Genomic DNA, 20405 nt, shown 5'->3' with positions numbered 1-20405 from the left:
AAAGACCCGAATAGCCAAAGCAGTTTTGAGGGAAAAAAACGGAGCTGGAGGAATCGGATTCCCTGACTTCAGACTATACTACAAAGCTACAGTAATCAAGACAATATGGTACTGGCACAAAAACAGAAACATAGATCAATGGAACAAGATAGAAAGCCCAGAGATAAACTCACACACCTATGGTCAACTAATCTATGACAAAGGAGGCAAGGATATACAATGGAGAAAAGACAACCTCTTCAATAAGCGGGGCTGGGAGAACTGGACAGCTACATGTAAAAGAATGAAATTAGAATACTCCCTAACACCATACACAAAAATAAACTCAGAATGAATTAGAGACCTAAATGTAAGACCGGGACACTGTAAAACTCTTAGAGGAAAACATAGGAGGAACACTCTTTGACATAAATCACAGCAAGATCTTTTTTGATCCACCTCCTAGTGTAATGGAAATAAAAACAAAAATAAACAATTGGGACCTAATGAAACTTAAAAGCTTTTGCACAGCAAAGGAAACCATAAACAAGATGAAAAGACAACCCTCAGAATGGGAGAAAATATTTGCAAACGAATCAACAGACAAAGGATTAATCTCCAAAATATATAAGCAGCTCATGCAGCTCAATAGTAAAAAAACAAACACCCCAATTCAAAAATGGGCATAAGACCTAAATAGACATTTATCCAAAGAAAACTTACAGATGGCCAAGAAGCACATGAAAAGCTGCTCAACATCACTAATTATTAGAGAAATGCAAATCAAAACTACAATGAGGTATCACCTCACACCAGTTAGAATGGGCATCATCAGAAAATCTACAAACAACAAATGCTGGAGAGGGTGTGGAGAAAAGGGAACACTCTTGCACTGTTGGTGGGAATGTAAATTGATACAGCCACTATGGAGAACAGTATGGATGTTCCTTAAAAAACTAAAAATAGAATTACCATATGATCCAGCAATCCCACTACTGGGCATATACCCAGAGAAAACCATAATTCAAAAAGCCGCATGCACCCCAATGTTCATTACAGCACTATTTACAATAGCCAGGTCATGGAAGCAACCTAAATGCACATCGACAGACAAATGGATAAAGAAGATGTGTTACATATATACAATGGAATACTACTCAGCCATAAATAGGAACGAAATTGAGTCATTTGTAGAGACGTGGATGGATCTAGAGACTGTCATACAGAGTGAAGTAAGTCAGAAAGAGAAAAACAAATATCGTATATTAACGCATGTACGTGGAACCTAGAACAATGGTACAGATGAACCGGTTTACAGGGCAGAAGCTGAGACACAGATGTAGAGAACAAATGTATGGACACCAAGGGGAGAAAGCCACGGGGGGTGGGGGTGGGGGTGTGATGAATTGGGAGATTGGGATCGACATCTGTACACTGTTGTGTATAAAATTGATGACTAATAAGAACCTGCTGTATAAAAAAATAAATAAAGTAAAATTCAAATATTAAAAAAAAAAAAAAAAAAAGGAATTGCTGGGCTTCCCTGGTGGTGCAGTGGTTAAGAATCCACCTGCCAATACAGGGGACATGGGTTTGAGCCCTGGTCTGGGAAGATCCCACGTGCTGTGGAGCAACTAGGCCCATGAGCCACAACTACTGAGCCTGCGCTCTAGAGCCTATGAGCCACAACTACTAAGCCCGTGTGCCACAGCTGCTGAGCCTGCCCTCTAGAGCCCATGCTCTGCAACAAGAGAAGCCACCAAAATGAGAGGCCTGTGCAAATAAATAAAATAAATTGAAAAAAAAAAAAAAAGGAATTGCTAAATTGCTGTTTAAGTCTTGAGACTTCTTCAAGTTTAGGTAAGTGGGTAATTTGTTATTTTTATTTTCTGTAGTTTCTAAATATTCACTTGTATTATGATTTCATATTCTATATTAACATTAAAATAAATGAGAAAGTGCCACCCAATATCTTTTTCAGCTTCTGAGGCTTTCATCCTCACTGCACTGCCTCATGTGTTCTACCCTGTTTGTCTGAGATCTTCCCTGATTGTGAATTTTCCCAAGCCCATTTCTAGTTATCAATTTTATGTACAGAACGATATAGTTTGGAGAGTTCAAAAGTACAGCTCTTTCCACAGGATCAGAAATGATTGTGCTTAGTAGCAGGTCTCATTTTAATTATCAGATCATCAATACTGAGGAGACAGCAGGCTATTTTTATGATTCTAATGCTAGAGTTGGGTTTGCTATTAGTTTTACTGAAAAATTGCAGGATGATGCTACCAGTAGAGGAAGATGCAGAATTCAGAGCTGCTATAAAATTTGCTTTAAAAATACAAATGAAACAGTAAGTGTAGGGTACATGCAATGGTTTTGAGTCCTAAGAGGATTGATAGTTAATATTTAAAGTATTAACATTAACATCCTTCTTGTAAGATTGAAACACACATCATGGATAGTAGTCTCCATATACTTATAGGAAAATGAAGGTAGTCCATAAGCCATTATGTATGCCATGCTGCTTCTAAACTTAAATAAGTAGGAATTTCAGTCATAGGCTAAATGCATAAGGAAATATAAATGTGTAAGGAAATATAAAACTTTAGGTATACATTTTTTTTCTTAAAAACAGAAAGTTAAATTGGATGCTCTCATTGAAGTGCCAAAATATAAAAGACTAGCTAGGTCAAACCTCAGTGCTAGAACAAGATGTGAATTTACATGGGAGATATTACAAAAGAGTTACATGATTCCAAAAACTCCCACCCCCGTTGAGGGTATTTAGGGATGAGGATTTGGAGAATGAGAATTTCTCTAGCGACAGCTGGACTGGCTGAGTGCTCCGCCCATCCCCAGGAGCAGGAATCCCTGCCCTTCCCCTCAAATCTAAAGAGAAAGACTTCAGTGAGACCTTTCAGACAGTTTGACATCTATTCTCTGAAGCAGAGCTGGTGCAGTGAACCTGGGTTGAAGGCAGAAATAAAGGCAAAGAGAACACTTTGGTTGGTAAGTCTGTCCGGGGTGTGTTGGATGTGTTTCCCATGGACCTGATTTGTGCAAAGAGAGAGAGACAGGGAGAGAGAGAAAAAGGGATTATGTAAGATTTCGTCCAATAATTTTGCCATTTGGTGTCTGAACAAGTCTCTGCAGAGACAAGATGAGTTTTCTTGAGATTCTTATCTGCACCAGCAGAAATAGATGGTGAGTTTTGTAGTGGCCCTACACTGTTTCACCTTACTCAACCTGGATCTACATTTCCTAGTAATTCCTTACCTATATGGTTTCAGGCCATGTTGGCTTTGGGAGAAATGTGCCAGGCATTTGGAAGGCAGAAGTAAAGGCAGAAGTAAAGCTTAACCATTAAGCTCTGAAGGTCAGTGCAGGGGCCAGGCAGTTTTTGCATTCATAGTTGCTGTTTCACTGGCTCGCCTAATTAGCATAATGCTGTACTTGAACTCATAACTCCTCCAGGCCCTTTTATAGTTTGTCTTGAGGGTCCCTGTTTGTCCTTGTAAGGTGCAGTTTGTCTCTGTTCTCATCCAGGTCCAGCTTTCATTTTTGACAGCCAGTCTGGCTGACCTATAGTAACTCTAGGGTCATCACCAGATTCAGGACAACAGACTGCTTTACCAGCTCCTACATTGTATGATCCCTGCAATGCATTACTTACTCTATATCTCCCTTAGCAGTTTCTCTCCTCTGATCAAACTCAGATGAATGAAAGCTGTAATAGAAAGAGGGTATATCCCTCAAAATTGAGAGACCCTCAGTGATGGGGGAAGACGTTGAGGGGAATCACCAAAGAAACCAAAGAAGTGCCTACCCCCAGGAAGGAGTCTGCTTTCTACCTCAGCCAAGCCCAGAAAGCAGGCAGCTTGATTGGCACTTGCCCATGACTGCAAGCATGCAGGCTTTTCATCAAGACAGAGCCTACTGGAAAAAGAGGAGTAACTATCATTTTGTCTGAAGTTGGAAACTTTGACTTTTAAAATATAGGACTGGGCATTCATTGTACTGAACTAAGACTCTGTGACATAAGGTGACAGCAGCTTGAATTAGCTACGAGTTAGCAGAAAAGCCATGGGTGCCTAAATTTTTATCCAGTGACAGGTGAAAAGTAGCCCCACTGAGCAAAGTTAAATAGACAGGGTGGTAATATAATAAACATGGTTTTGATTGCACCCCACTACTTGTGCTTGTTCACTATTCATTGCACAAGTAAAACTTGCTTTCTTTACTTCCCAGGTGTTTGTCTGTTTACTTCCCTATATGCCTGTTCTACTTCTTCCTCTTTTCCAGTGTTTTCTTGACTTTTATGTTTTCTGCTTTGCACTAGCATCATTATCTATTTGCAAATGTCTCCTTAAGCAATTCGATTTCTAAATTCAACATCTATTTCTTTTACATTCAGTGACAAGCAAAGTGGCAGCATCAAAGACAAATTAGTAGTCAAACGATTTGAGATTGTTTTCCCTTAGAATGAGGTGGAAATAACCATGATCCTTTCTGGAAAGCACTAGGGTATGAAGCTGTTTTCTATTTAACCACTGCAGGTTCATAGAGAATGTGCTAATATAATATTACTCAGAACTTTTAGAGCACACAGCCTGATAGAGCATGAGGTTTTATTTCCTCGTTAAGTTTAAATCCCAAGGAAGAACAGCCTAAGAAAACGTGTAAAAGTGTGTGTTTTTTTATTCACAGTAAACTAGTATGATTCAAAGCATTAACTAAAATATTATAAAATAAATAAGAATAACAAAAAATTTCTAATATGAAAACCCACTAAATATATGCAAAGCAGCTTCATCGTTGACCTGTTTATTTGATATAAATTAATAAGTTCTGTGTGATTCCACTTCCAACTTTAGTGATTGACCTATGGTGGCGATGTTGGATCTTCCTTTCAATGAAATTATTTTGAAATAGAAGTTTAAATATAGAATAAGGCACAGAAATATGTTAAGTGAAAATGGAAAATAGCTTTGAAGGGATATTTATGTTGGCTTTCTGTTCTACTCTCACTGCCCACTTTGGGCTGCCCAGTCCTGTCCTGTGGGGCAGTAATAATGGCAGAGAAATCATCTAAGCACAGGCTGTACAGATGTTCTAATTCAAGGCCAACTTGAAAAGTTACCAGTAGAGCAAGGTTCTCTGAGTAAGTTTAAATGAGCTGCCAGTGATACCATTTGGCATCGTTGAGTGTGCAGTAATGAACAGAAGAGAAAAGCTATTGAATGAAGGAGACAGTGGCCATATTAAATAGTAGGTACAAAAAGAGTAGGTTCAAGAGAAAATCAACAGGACAGCCATACTTGGAGAGAGAGAGAGAGAAGGAGAGAGAAAGAGAGGTGAGAAATAGGCAGAAACTGTAAACTATTCACACAAAATTGAGTGGGTCTAATATTACAGCAGAAATTTACTCAAGAAGAGTTAAGTTTTTTGCAGTGAAACAATGCCTATTCTCCACTCTGGTTACCCTGGCAACATGACTCCTTTCTTCCAATAATGCCATTATAATAAGAAAAACAGTAGACAAAAATGGTGTGAAAAGTGATTAGAGGGCAGCTCTCAATCCGCCTTGGAAATGCTTGGGGGAAAAATTTGAAAGGTATTTTTTTCAAAAGAAGTGAAAGCATGAAGAAACTCACTGACTTGGGCAAAGACAAGTAGAATGTGTTACCTTCAAACATCTTTTTTGTGTGCTGCACAGTTCCACCCTTGGACCAAGGCACATAGAAACCCTTCCTGCATTGCCATACGCTTGAGGGCCCACACTCTGGTCTCCTTCCAGCTGCGTCTATCCGTGAGCTGAGGCATCCCTGGGCCTGTTGAGATGTGTGCATTCAGAGCCCATGCATCACCTTGCAGACCATGGTACTTGTTCCTGTGCACTGGAATTTTGTACCCAAATGGCTCCTAATCTGTGTCCACAGCCTGCCTGGGTCCTCTCTAGGGTGGATTATATACCACTGTTGTGGGTACCTCCAGGCTCAAGTGTCGGCCAAGGGGAGGTTGTTCGTGGAGACTTTGGACAGATCTGTTAGTCCCAGCTGGGGTGCTCTGCTATAGTATAAGACTGAGCCCGGGCTGGAGGAGGAGGAGGGGCACACTACACAGCCACATTTAGGCACTAAATTCTGTCCTTCCAGGTAATTTTGAGGAGTGCCTTTTATAAAGGAAGAGATTAGAGCATATTTAACTCTTTGTTGTTTTGAGTTTAATGTAACATTTACATGTTTAGACATATGGAATTTGATCCTCCATTTCCTCTTGTCTTGATCTTGCGAATGTCAAGGGCAGACCTGATACTGCATGTCATAGATAATTGCACTTACATTTGTGTTGACAGTTCTTTTTTTTTTCTGTAAGTGCTTTAAAGGTAAGGATGAATAGTAACCTACACATATTATTTCTAAGTATTACTTAGAAAATCTGTAAATACAGAATTAAGATTATGCATCTTATTCTTATGAAATTACCTTGCTTTTCTATGCATACTCTCATCAAGGATCAGAAAAATGAACAGACCAAGAGCCAAGGGAGAAAGTATTTGGAAAGATAGCTGCATGAATCTTTTTAAAGTTATGTTAAAGAATGAAGCACATGAATTAGATTATGGATATAACTCATGCAAGGTGCAAATTTTTAAAATATCATATTATTTTGACATTAAGTCTTCAAAAGCAACTCTGAAACAATGTGAGCTAATGCTTCTCAATAGACTCCTTTTGTTGGTGACTTCTTTTTATATTTTGCCTCAAAAACTACTTATATTTTAAAAATATTGTTCCCACCATTTGATCAAAGAACCAATCAATGTGAAAGCATTTTAAACTATATTATATAAACTTAAACACTTTTATATGTTATAATAAACAAATAAAGCAAATAATATATGTATATATTATATATAGTGAAACTGTACTGTATTACTATAAACATTAGCCTAATTATAGTAAACGTAGAAAAATGCCTTTGATCTCAATGTTGCATCTTACCAAGTAAGACAAGATATGTCTAAGGCACATAAAGTGAAAGGCCAAATCTATTTTTACCCTCACATTTGACTTTAATATTTGATATAATCTTCCTTGTAATTTATTTGTGTATTTATGTAATATCTACCTTTAAGAGTCAAGTTCAAAAGCATCATGCCATTCACCAAAGATAACGTTGCAGAGAGCTAAGTGACACTGCAGGACTCTGGAGATTCATGATGAGCAAGCACAGAGGTCCCTGTTCCAGGGGAGCTTGAAGACTAGTTGGGGAAAGGTCATGAAGAAGCCCCATGTATTAATAAACATGTATCATTTCACTTTATTCAGATAAGTGCTTTGTGAGAAAGGAAAGTGATCTATAAGAGCATCTGGTAAAGCAGTGGTTCTCAAGCTTTAGCACACATCATAAACCTCAGGGGGGGTTTGTTAAAACACAGGTTACTAGGTCCTAACTCTAGAGTTTGATTTTGCATTTTTAACTGCTTCTCAGATGAAGCTGATGCTATAGGCTCTGGGACCAAACTTTGAGAAAGAGTCATAAGGAAACCTCACTAGATTGGGAGATGCTTGTTCTTACCTTTGTATCTAGCATGCAAAACAACATGAGCTCAGCGAGTGCTGATTTCAGTTATGTGCTTCCTGTAACATGTCCCACTTACCAGGGATTTCATTCTTCATATGACCATCTCTTCAGGAGTGATCCTGAATTTGTTACAATGAACACAATCAATTGAGGAGAAAACCAACAAGTGGTAGTTTTATGACCAGAACTAAAAGCTCTATACTTTCTCCTTTCCTCTTTGGTTATTGTCATTTATAAAATTATGTTTTAAGTAATAGGAAGTGCAGGAAATCTTCTGTGAGAGAAAATGAAGAATGGTAATTACTGTAATGGAAGCAATAAGCAATTGCAACAGAACAAAAGGCATATAATACAAGAAAAGTAAGTTACATAAAATGCTGTGTCAAGAAGCCATTGGTTTACAGCCTATAGTTTAGTTTAAGCTGAAGAAATTGTACAAAGTAGTCATTAGATATTACGTGGATTTGAAATGTCAGTATGTCAAAATATTGCAAGCTACACCAAAGTAGTTAAATGGTGGATAATTCATTTTGTAATATTTTGTTCAAGCTACCCTATTTTTGTTATCTTTGAGTAGGTATCATCCTACTCAAGCTGAAAAATTAAATATTAAATACTTAAAAAAACAAAATTTAACCATTATGCAAATATAATACTATTTTAAGGACTTATGACTGATCTGGTTATAATATAATTATATAGATGCAACTACAGATTAAAATTCAATGTGGTTATAATTTTATAATAGTATTTACATTATAGGCATTTCATATCAATAAAATAATGAAAGATTATAACAAAAATTTTAGAGATAAGGTTGTATGTTTCAATAAATTATTCACTATTTTGCCTGTAGGCTACAACTACACAATCTAACAACACTGTATTTTTCAAGTAATGGAAGAAATGACCTTCGTATGCATCTAAAAGAAGCTATTCCTAAATGTTTCCTTTAGGCTATTAAGTTGAATCAAAGTTCTTCAGCCTGATATTTTTAAGGATTCTACTTGCTTCTGTAAAAATCAAGTTTTTTGTTCATTTGTTTGTTTAAGCCTGAAAAGCAACTCTGAAAAAGAGTGACCTAATGCTTCTCAAGCATGGTTTTGCTCAAAGGATATTGACCTTAGCAATAAATTGAAAGTATTAGAGATTAGTTAGCTGGAAATTAATGATAGATTGACTTATGATCACATGTCTCACCAAAAATATGTATCAAAATATAAATATACCAATACGGAATGGGCCATAATTAATACCATTCATATCTGTAGTGGATAACTAAATAAAAGCAAACTTGGAAATAATTTCTGTGCTTTTGGTACAATTTCTTTTTCCTGTTATAAAAATTTGCAGGAAAAATGGCTGAACTAGTGCAGACCTTCTAATTCTGGTTTGATTAATTTGCCTTTTCTATATAACCATGACTTGGGGTAGTTGGGGTGGAATACAATTAGAAATCATGGGAGTTAAATTATGATGAATTTTAATGTAAGTAAATGTCCTGAAAGAAGTAGCAGAACTTATCAGTATTGTCAAAATGGTGGTTACAAGATTCAGCTATGTCACCATCTCCAGGAAATTGTTTCTTGACCCAATCTATTGGAGTCACAGTGGGATACATATCCCTCCTCTATTCATTAGCACCCCATGTTTGACTCTGCTGTGGTCTAGCTTACCACATGTTAATGCTTGTTCACTTACCTGTCTGCTCCTTTGAACTGTGAACTCCTTAGAGAAATTGATTGTGTCATTCATTTTTCCTCTTTTTTATTTTAATTTTTTATTAAGACTTTATATTTTTAGAGCAGCTTCAGGTTCAAAACAAAACTGAGGGGAAGATACAGAGATTTCCCGTTTACTCCCTGACCATATGCATGCATAGCCTCCTTCTTTATCAACATCACTCACCAAGATGATACATTTGGATGAACCTACGTCAATGCATCATAATCATCAAAATCCCTAGTTTACATTATGGTTCACTCTTATTGTTTTACATTTTATATGGGTTTGGACAAATGTATCATCATTATGGTACCATACACAATATTTTAACTGCCTTAAAAATCCTCTGTGCTCTGCCTATTCATCTCCCTTCTGCCCAAACCCCAATCCCCTGGAAAGCACTGATCTGATCTTTTTATTGTCTCTATAGTTTTGCTTTAACTAGAATGTCATATAGTTACTGTACTGTATATATAGTTACTGTACATATACAGTTACTGTACTGTATATATAGTTACTGTACATATACAGTTACTGTACTGTACATATAGTTCTCTATGTACTGTATAATTATACAGTACATAGCATTTTCAGATTGGCTTCTTTCATTTAGTAAGATGAATTTAAAGTTCTTTCATCATTTCATGGCTTGGTAGCTCATTCTTTTTAGTGCTGAATAACATTCCATTGTCTGGATGTACCACAGTTTATTTATCCATTCACCTGCTGAAGGACATCTTGGCTGCTTCCAAGTTTTGGCAGTTGTGAATAAAGCTGCTATAAACATCCATGTGTAGGTTTTTGTGTGGACATAAGTTTTCAACTCCTTTGGGTAAATACCAAGGAGCACAATTGCTGGATCATATGGCAAGAATATGTTTAGTTTTGGAAGACTGCCAAACTGTCTTCCAAAGTGGCTGTACTATTTTGCACTCCCACCAGAAATGAATGAGAGTACTGTTGCTTCATCTCTTCAGCACTACTTGGTGTCAGTGTTTTAGATTTGGGGCCATTCTAAAAGGTGTGTAGTGGTATCTCATTGTTGTTTTAATTTGCCTTTCCCTGGTGACACATAATGTGGAGTATCTTTTCACATACTTATTTGAAGACTTGTCTGTTAGAGTCTTTGGCCCATTTTTATATCAGGGTATTTATTTTCTTAACTTGTTGAGTTTTAAGTGTTCTTTTTGGATAACAGACATTTATCAGATATGTCTTTTGTAAATATTTTCTCCCCATCTGTAGATGGTCTTATTCTCTTGACAGTGTCTGTTGTGAAGCAGAAGTTTTAATTTTAATGAAGTCTAGCTTATTGATTATTTCTTTCATGGATCATGCTCTTGGTGGTGTATCTAAAAAGTCATCACCATACACAAGGGCATCTAGGTTTTCTCCTGTGTTATCTTCTAGGTGTTTTATTATTTTGGATTTTACATTTAGGTCTGTAATCAATTCTGAGTTAATTTTTGTGAAGGATGTAAGTTCCATGTCTAGATTCTTTTTTTTTTTTTTTTTTTTTTTTTTTTGCCTGTGAATGTCCCATTGTTCCAGCACCATTTATCAAAAAGATTATCTTTGCTCCATTGTATTGCCTTTGCTCCTTTGTCAAGGATCAGCTGACTATATTTATGTGAGGTTCTGTTCATTTTTATAACTCAACACTCAGCACAGTGCCTGGCACAGGATGAGTTTTCACAGTATTTTTATTCAGCGAATGTGTGCATGAATGAATGAATCTTGGTTTGGATATGATGTTTTATGCATTCAATTTCTAAGTTTTTTTTTAAAGCAGTTGACAAAAATGTACAGTAAGGTCAAAGTAAATGACAGTGATCATTTTGAAAGACAAATGATTAGAATAATGTTAGTAAGTAAACCAAATAATAGAAATGTTTAAAATTGCTAATTCTAGGTTAATATTTAGTTCTTAGCATTTTATTGGCTACTTTTAAAAAAGGAAGGTTGTTACAACTATGTAACATTCTGGAAAAGGCAAAACTATGGAGATAGTAAAATGATGGCTGGTTGCCATGTGTTGGCTGGGGGGTAGGAATGAAAAAGCAGAACCCAGAGGATTTTTAGAGAAGTTAAAATACTCTGTATTATAATATAATGATGGATTCATATCATTATACATTTGTCCAAACCCAGAGAATACACAACACCAAAAAGGAACTGCAGTGTAAACTATGGACTTTGGGTGATTATGACATATCAGTGGCAACAAATGTGCCCCTCTGGTGGGGGAATGTTGATAATGTGGGGGGGGGCTATTCATGTGTGTGGTCAGGGGCTATAAGGGAAACCTCTTATAGCCCCTGACCAAAGTGTTAATTTGGTTTTTTAAAAAGTAAATTTAAAAAAGTGAATTAAGGGGACTTCCCTGGCCATCCAGTGGCTAAGACTCCACACTTCCACTACAGGGGGCATGGGTTTGCTCCTTGGTCAGGGAACTAAGATCCCGTATGCCACAGGACGTGGCCAAAAAAGAAAAAAAAAGAAAAGCAAAGGATGTTGATAAGAGTGAACTCTATGATAAATTACCAACAAAAGTACTAATTTGAAGAAAAATAAAAAGTTAGTACCCAAATAAAATAACAGAACTCTTAATATGTTGTTAGTTCTAGGTAAAGATGGAGCTCTAAGATTCTCAGAAACTAAAGTGAAGGGAGAAACATAATCTTAAGATTCAAAGTAATCATAAAAAAAATTTTTTTCTGATATTTCAAAATTAAAATTCTGGATAAAATTTTCCCTGATGCCTCTTGAAGGGACCACTGTGTGATGTAATAGACAGTATCCTTTAAAAATCCATGAAATTATTATAACGGCAGACTTTATACGATGGCTCCTACAGCATTAATCAATCCATGCTGAGCACCATGCCGTAGGGAAGTCCAATAAAAGCAATTGTTCAAGATGTTGAAACACTGAGATCCAAATGCAATCCTCAGAGACTCTGGCTCCCTATAAAGTACTATTCTCAACATAAAAAGGGTGATACATGATCCAACACATCCTCCAAGAGCAACCCTATTAATAGCAACCGTGTTTTTTTGTTCCTTTTTATTTTTCCTAATATTGAGGAACAAAGAGTATGAGACTATATAGTCTGTAGAAATCTAGAGGCCCAGTAGTCATTCTGCTGATTAAAGATAGGCCCATACGCTTTATAATCATCTAAGGATAGTTGACATCTGAAAAGGAAAGAGATTTCAAAACCTGGAATTTTGTCTAAAGTTGCTAGCCCATATTTGCATGAGGATAGCAAGAGGAAAATTTCAGGACCTGGCATTTCCTTGGCAAATAATTCTGCATCTGCTCCAACATGAAAATGAGTGAGGGCTTAAAGGCTTATTCCACACTAGATGGTCTCAATAATTTTATCCTGAACCATTTTCATAACAAATATTATCACTCACCAGGGCCCATAAAACATTTCATTTTAAGCAATTTGACTTCCCGGTAAAGGATCAAAAGCTAAATTAGTTGTAAAATATACCCTGAGGTAACTAAACATGTTAGCATGCTGGATACAGTTGTTGGATATAAACCAATTAGACATTGGAGAATATATATCAAAAACTGATTTCAGTTTTAGAGTAAGTTGATACGAAGTCATTCATTGTGACAGCAAGTGTGAGCTACTAGCTCAAGATAAAGTTTTATCGTTCACATGGTGCAGAATGCATATTGTCTGGTTGTCTGCAATAGTGGCAACGGTTCATGCAGTTTTTCTAAGAGACATGTTAAGTCATTAATCCAAAGTTAGAGAGAAGGAATGTTAAAAACTCTGACATTGAGAAATTGGGATTGTTAGGTTTTTTAGCATCATATCTCTAGCAGTTTCATGGGGAATAAAATTATGTATCCATATATTACACTCAGTTACATTGTGTGCATTATATTAAATAGGATTCAGTATGCTACTTGAAAATGAAAGTTATATGTGCAAAGTTTTAATGGTATAAATCACTTGAAGTATACAAATTCAGACAAAATTTAGCATAATCTATTTTTTGCTGTTTTTCAACTATCCATATCCTTAGTGGATGTTTATATTTTGTCATGTCTCAGCAGAAGAAAAACAAATATATCCCTATGATTGACTCTTAGAAGAAATATGAGGAATAAAATATTTAAATTGTATTTTTATAATTTAAAGAACAAATCATTTGTTCTTGCAATTCAAATTCTTTTAGAATAAGAACATTTTTCTAGATAACACAAGTTACTTTCTTATGACTGTTTTTGATAACTTAGAACACATAACACTCAAAAAAAAAAAAGAATCAAAGAAGGTTAGACTAGGATCATCTTTTGCAATAAACGTAACAAACCATAACAACTTGCCAGATATTATTCCTCATAAAGGAATATTTGGAGAGCTGAAGTTGTATAATACAGGCATAGAATTATCCATCTTATGCTGATGATGTAGAAAATACTTGAAATAGCTCATCATTTTCCAATCCGTTATACATTAATCCTGGGCATCTATATATAGCCAATGAATTTAACTTAAGGAGATTGGTGCCAAGACAGTCTGTACTGAATAATATCCTGACTGGACTACATTCCAGACTTAGTAGAATGAGGGGAAGTAGGTAAATGGAAAGCAGCATCTGCTCTGTCTCCTATATGAAGTTGGTGTAACAGAGGCTTCCATAAGAATGATAATATTACGGAAGCATTTAAACATAATTGGATTGCTTTCAGTACAATTACCCTTATAAATGTGCTTTGAGTCTTCCCATGACCTTCTGTATCTAATTGGCAAAATTTAGTAGGAGGGTAGAAAAGAAATAAATACAGGATGTTCATTTCAGGGTTTCAGCAGCATAATTGCTACTTATTAATAATGTTTTGCTTTTCTTTATCATTTTTGGACCTCATTTTTGAGTTTCATAAATAGTCTTATAGTATTTATAATATTTATGCATACATTTATACATATATAATATGCATTATATTTTATTTTATATCACTGAATAACACATTGAATTAATTTGTACTTAAATAAATCAGTATTATTTCTGTATCACTTGTCTCTGAAAAGCTTAGAGTTTTCCATTAAACTGATACACAGATAATCTAAGATTCTGGTGTTAAGCTATTTAAGAGACCTAACAGCAGAGCATGGCAGGAAATAAATACATCAATAAGGACTTATAAGTATGTGTGTTCAAACAAGTATATTTTACTTATGTCCTAACTTTTATTGTAATATTTTTGATGCCCACACCACATACCTTTTACATGAAAATTCAGATTAGAAAGATTCGGTTGAATTACATGTCAAATATTAGATAGCGATTCATGTGAAAACTCGCCAAATAGTCAAATTACAGTCTCTTGAATGTTAAATTAAAAGTGAGAAGATAATTTATATAGCAAAATTGATCACTTTTTTAAAGATACATGTAGTTTATAACAGTTACATGTAGTTAAAATTACTCTGGGAACCAATGGCAAACAGTTATCTATGTAAAATGCCTGGTAGATATACTTTTAATATTTGTTATCCTTCTCTGTACTGAAGAAAAATTTCTTACAGATTCATATTCAACCAGAACTATAATATTTATTACTGTTAATCCATGCTAGAGCATACCATTCTTCCTCTGCTATGTTGATGCTTCTGGGAACTTTCTTTAACTTTTGAAGTCATCTTATACTCGATAATCCTTTTAATGGAAATTCTAGGATTCTTTTTCAACCTCAATTTCATTCTTACAGTTAGTGCTTTCAGTACTTACACAGGCACAGTGCTCATGCAAGGATGAATTTGATGTCATTATAGTCATTAGAAAGTATTGAATTCAGACACAGTCACAATGTCAATTACAAGCATAGTTAGAAATAGGATATGGATGAAAACTGAGGATGCATATAAATAAATAGCCGTCCATTCTTTGTGTAATATTCCAAACATAATCACTAAGAAACTGTACATTAAAGTCATCATGCTGAGCTATAGCTCCATTTCTTTTCTGCTTATATGTTAAAATATCTATATGGTTTTCTGTTATATGCTTCAAAACAGTGACCACTGGGCGATGTGATATATTGCCTAACAAATGACTAGCATAGAGGATCTTAATGTGTTGTGAGTAGAATAATATTGCATATTGTATAACTTTGTGGCAGTAACATTATGCATGTACCATAAGATCCACTTATAGAAAATAGAGATATAGTGATTTTTTAGTTTTAGTAAAGTAGAAATTCCTGCAGTGCATTAGAATATGCAAATTTGAATTCTACTTGAGTGAACTTCCGCTTAGAGTCAGATGGTCTGCCAAGAACAAAAAAGCATTTGTAATACAATGGTTTCCCAACATTTTAAAGAATGATCTGATACTTTTTTTTATAAAATGAAAGCTCAGTTTTTTTACTTGTTCAGGCATGGACAAGCTGAACTACTTTGAATTTTGTCATCTATGAACTATTGTCTACTGAGTCAGTGATTTATCTGAGCTTCATTTCTTCAACAAATGACAGCAATAATGACAGTAAAGTACTGTGATTATAAAAGCAATTAACAATACTGGGTTTAGGAAATGTATGAAAATGTTTTTGAAACATGAATTTTTATCTTGAATCCCTTATGCTGGAAAGAAGATGCCACAAAACAAAGCCATTTCAAGAAAAACTACCTTGATTAAAAAAAGAAGGTAGAAAAGTGGAGAGAAAAAAAATGGAAATTTCTAAACTCTATCTTTCTATATAACAAGTCAATGTGACATTAGTACTGCATTACAGTGTGAAAGTACAGAAATAATAGAGAATAGGGATTCTTTATTGTCATAAAACTATTTTAACAATTTATTTGAGTTATTTGCTCCTTGCTCTACAAGAAGATACTAAGTTGATATGTATGATTTTATATTATAAATCATATTCTATAAATCCAAGAAGTTACTTTGTTAGTATCTAGAAGTTATTAAAACAGCATAATACATTCAGAGGCAGAATGTTACTAAGAAGGTACTATTGTAAAAGCAAATCTTTTCTTTTGAGAATCATGTATTTACCTGTTCTAGTAATAGAGTGTGTATCTGTCTGGATAATCTAGGTTATGCTGTGACAACAAACAGTCCAAAAATCTCAACAAAAATTCATTTATTTCCATGTTTCATGTCCATTAGTGTTGACTGGGGCCCGGCTGCATGTTGTTCTCAATCTTGAACCCATGCCAACAGACCATCCATCAACTAAAACTGTCACTTTGATAGAGAGAAAAGAACTTGGTGTATCATACTGGCATATAAAGCTCTGCTGTCAGGTAACACACGTTGGAAAAAACAAGTCATATGGCCATGCCTCATTTTAGTGTGATGAGGGGATTACAACTTACTAAGTTCCAGGGGCAGAATTAGTAATGCTTGGTTTTTGTGTTAATGACTAACATAGGAGTACTAAGAAATCATATTTGACTAGCAAAATCTATTATTGTATAAGGCTGGTTATTAGAAGATGACAGGCTAAAATAAACTACATTACTGTACACTCTGGGCTTAACCAAAAACAAACCAAAATATATCATTATCATTAAAAAGTAAGTAAATAAGTGTTTTAGAAGGATCACAAAATAACATAATTTTTCTATTGAAAGTTATAATGTTTTTATTCTTTTGGAAAAAGAAAAAAGGTGAAAGGGAAAAATGTAATAACCGTGGTTAGGTTCACCATTAACTTCCTTTTGGTTTAAAAATGCATTACTAATGGCATTATTCTGGAAAGTACGACAAAGCCAGAAAAAGATTTTTTTATTATTTTAATAATTAAGAGGAAGTATTATTAAGAGAGTGGGTTGCCTGGAGCCAGATTACCCATGTTTGATTTCCAGTTTTATCATTTACTAGCTGTGTAACTTTGGACAAGATATCTCAACAGTTTATGCCTTTGCTTTTTCATCTGTAAACTTAGCACCATAAATAACTCAAAGAATTTTTAAGAGGATTAAATGAGTTAATACACAAAGGGCCCTTAGATCACTATCTATTACGTTATAAGGACTCAGTGGAGATTAGTCAATTATGTTACAGTCCTCTCTCCCTCTATTTAAAATAAAGCAGCTGAGCCAAAAATGATTTTAGACTCTACCCTTATCCCTTACCATGTCACCATACCTCTAACATGTTTGAGGAAGAAGTAAGGCAATGAGACAGAAGCAAGTTTCTAATGTGCAAGGCTCGAGGCTGATGGAACAACAAAGATGCTTCTGAAGAAGGTGTGTGTGTTTGTGTATGTTTGGGGCATGGGTTGGCAGTTTGCAGCCCCTTATAGTAAGGCATATCCATCCCTAGTGGGGTGGCACAGTCAGTGCCCATCTGATCTGATTTTTCATATAGTATTTTGAAGTGCAGTTTGTTATCCGAATTCCCTGACTTCTCTCTGTAATGTTTAGAAAGGCACACAAAAAAGAAAAAGCAAAGTGACGTGGAGTGAGGGGAAGGGTGAGTGGGTCATGTACATACTGGGAACAGAGATAGAAAATACCTGGTTTATAATCAGTTGTGGCACATCTATTTCCAGCTTTTTTCCACAAATTCTGCCCTCCTCCCAATATGTCTGTTTTCTTTTTATATGTAATTAGTTTTGTGTCCAACTTGATTAAAATAAGTAGATTGCCTAGAAATCATTTATGTAAACTAATTTAAACACATTTTTACAATAGGAACTTTATAAAATTGTTTCTTATGTAAAAACTTATATGTTACCTTATCTTTAATTATATAAACTCTAAAGATTTTTTGACATTCATTGTATGATACACATTCAGAAATGTGCGTGCAAATGATATGTACCTTTGTATGTGTTTCACAATCATCCAGGTCAAAATCCACCATATTATTAATACTCCACAACATTGTAAATCAACTATGCACCAATAAAAATTGTAAAAAAATAAGTATTGCCAACGTTATAAAGAAATTGGAACCATTATACCCTACTGATGGGAATATAAATGGTGCTGACAACATGGAAAATAGTTTGTCAGCTCCTCCAAAAGTAAACATAGAGTTACCAGCAATTCTATTCTTAGGTATATACCAAGAAAATTTTAAAAATATGTTCATGCAAGAACTTAAGCACAAATCAAATGTTCACATCAACATTAATGATAAACCAAAAAGTAGAAACAGTCCAAATGTCTATCACTGGTGAAGGTATAAACAAATTGCGGTCTATCCATACAATGGAGTATTATTCAGCCGTAAAAAGGAATAAAGTACTGATACACACTACAACATGGATGAACCTTGAAAACATTCTAAGTGAAAGAATCCAAGTACAAAAGATTCCATTTACATGAAATATTCAGAATAGGCAAACCCATAGAGACAAAAAGTAGATTGATGTTTGCCGGGGGTACATTGTGGCAGGAATGGGAAGTGACTGCTAATGGGTGTGGAGTTTCTTTAGGGATGATGATGCTATTTTAAAATTAGATATTGGTGATGGTTGCACAATTCTGTCAATCTACTAAAAATGCTGAATTGCACACTTTGAAAAATGAATTTTATGTTATATAAATTATATCTCAAAAAAACTGATATAAAAAACCTGGAATGGGAAACTTAACCCAGGGGATGTTCTCTACATATTAAACAACTTATATATGTAAAATACCTACCATGCCTGACAGCAAGAAAGTACTCAATATATAGTTACTATTATTATATCATAACATTAATAACATCTGAGGGCTCTAAAAGTCTTGACATTAACAAATGCATCTGCCTTTTCGAAAATGGTACACTTATTAGCTGAACAGAAAGGATACCATCTGTTTTTATTTTCTTTGTAATTTTCTTTACTTATGGCCTGAATAAAAGATTAAGCAGATGCTTATTGGTATGCTGCACCACATTATGTAAAGTTTTGTTTTTCACCAATCCTTCTCATTTTAGAGATTCATGAAAACGTAGTAATTAAAACTGCAAAAATAACGTTTTCAGATAATATTATACAAAATTATTGTTCAGATTCTGTTTATTTTATTTTTTTAACATCTTGATTGGAGTATAATGCTTTACAATGGTGTGTTAGTTTCTGCTGTATAACAAAGTGAATCAGATATATGTGTACATATACCCCATATCTCCTCCATCTTGCGACTCCCTCCCCCCTCCCCTATCCCACGCCTCTAGGTGGACAAAAAGCACGGAGCTGATCTCCCTGTGCTATGCGGCTGTTTCCCACTAGCTAGCTATTTTACGTTTGGTAGTGTATATATGTCCATGCCACTCTCTCACTTCGTCCCACCGTACCCTTCCCCCTCCCCGTATCCTCAAGTCCATTCTCTATGTCTGTTTCTTTATTCCTGTCCTGCCCCTACGTTCTTCAAGCCATTTTTTTTTTTTTTAGATTCTATATATATGGGTTAGCATACAGTATTTGTTTTTCTCTTTCTGACTTACTTCACTCTGTATGACAGTTTCTAGGTCCATCCACCTCACTACAAATAACTCAGTTTCGTTTCTTTTTATGGCTGAGTAATATTCCATTGTATATATGTGCCACATGTTCTTTATCCATTCATCAGTCAATGGACACTTAGGTTGCTTCCAAGTCCTGGATATTGTAAACAGAGCTTCAATGAACACTGTGGTACATGACTCTTTTTGAATTATGGTTTTCTCAGGGTATATACCCAGTAGGGGGATTGCTGTGTCATATGGTAGTTCTATTTTTAGATTTTAAGGAACCTCCATACTGTTCTCCATAGTGGCTGTATCAATTTACATACCCACCAACAGTGCAAGAGGGTTCCCTTTTCTCCACACCCTCTCCAGCGTTTATTGTTTGTAGATTTTTTGATGATGGCCATTCTGACCGGTGTGAGATGATACCTCATTGTAGTTTTGATTTACATTTCTCTAATGATTAGTGATACTGAGCATGCTTTCATGTGTTTGTTGGCAATCTGTATATCTTCTTTGGAGGTATGTCTATTTAGGTCTTCTGCCCAGTTTTGGATTGGATTGTTTGTTTTTTTGATATTGAGCTGCATGAACTGCTTGTATATTTTGGAGATGAATCCTTTGTCAGTTCTTCCTTTGCAAATATTTTCTCCCATTCTGAGGGTTGTCTTTTCATCTTGT

At 35.1% G+C, this 20405-nt stretch overlaps 1 long non-coding RNA gene across 1 annotated transcript in view; it reads right to left on the bottom strand.

Moving 5' to 3' along the window:
- The window catches only part of LOC309660860, an 850010-nt gene that overhangs the window by 716233 nt on the left and 113372 nt on the right, over positions 1–20405 (bottom strand). The gene's annotated exons all lie outside the window — the stretch shown is intronic.

The sequence above is a fragment of the Balaenoptera physalus genome (assembly GCF_965194825.1).
Source record: "Balaenoptera physalus genome assembly, chromosome: 5".
Taxonomy (NCBI): domain Eukaryota; kingdom Metazoa; phylum Chordata; class Mammalia; order Artiodactyla; family Balaenopteridae; genus Balaenoptera; species Balaenoptera physalus.
This window is presented reverse-complemented; position numbering and strand designations above follow the sequence as displayed.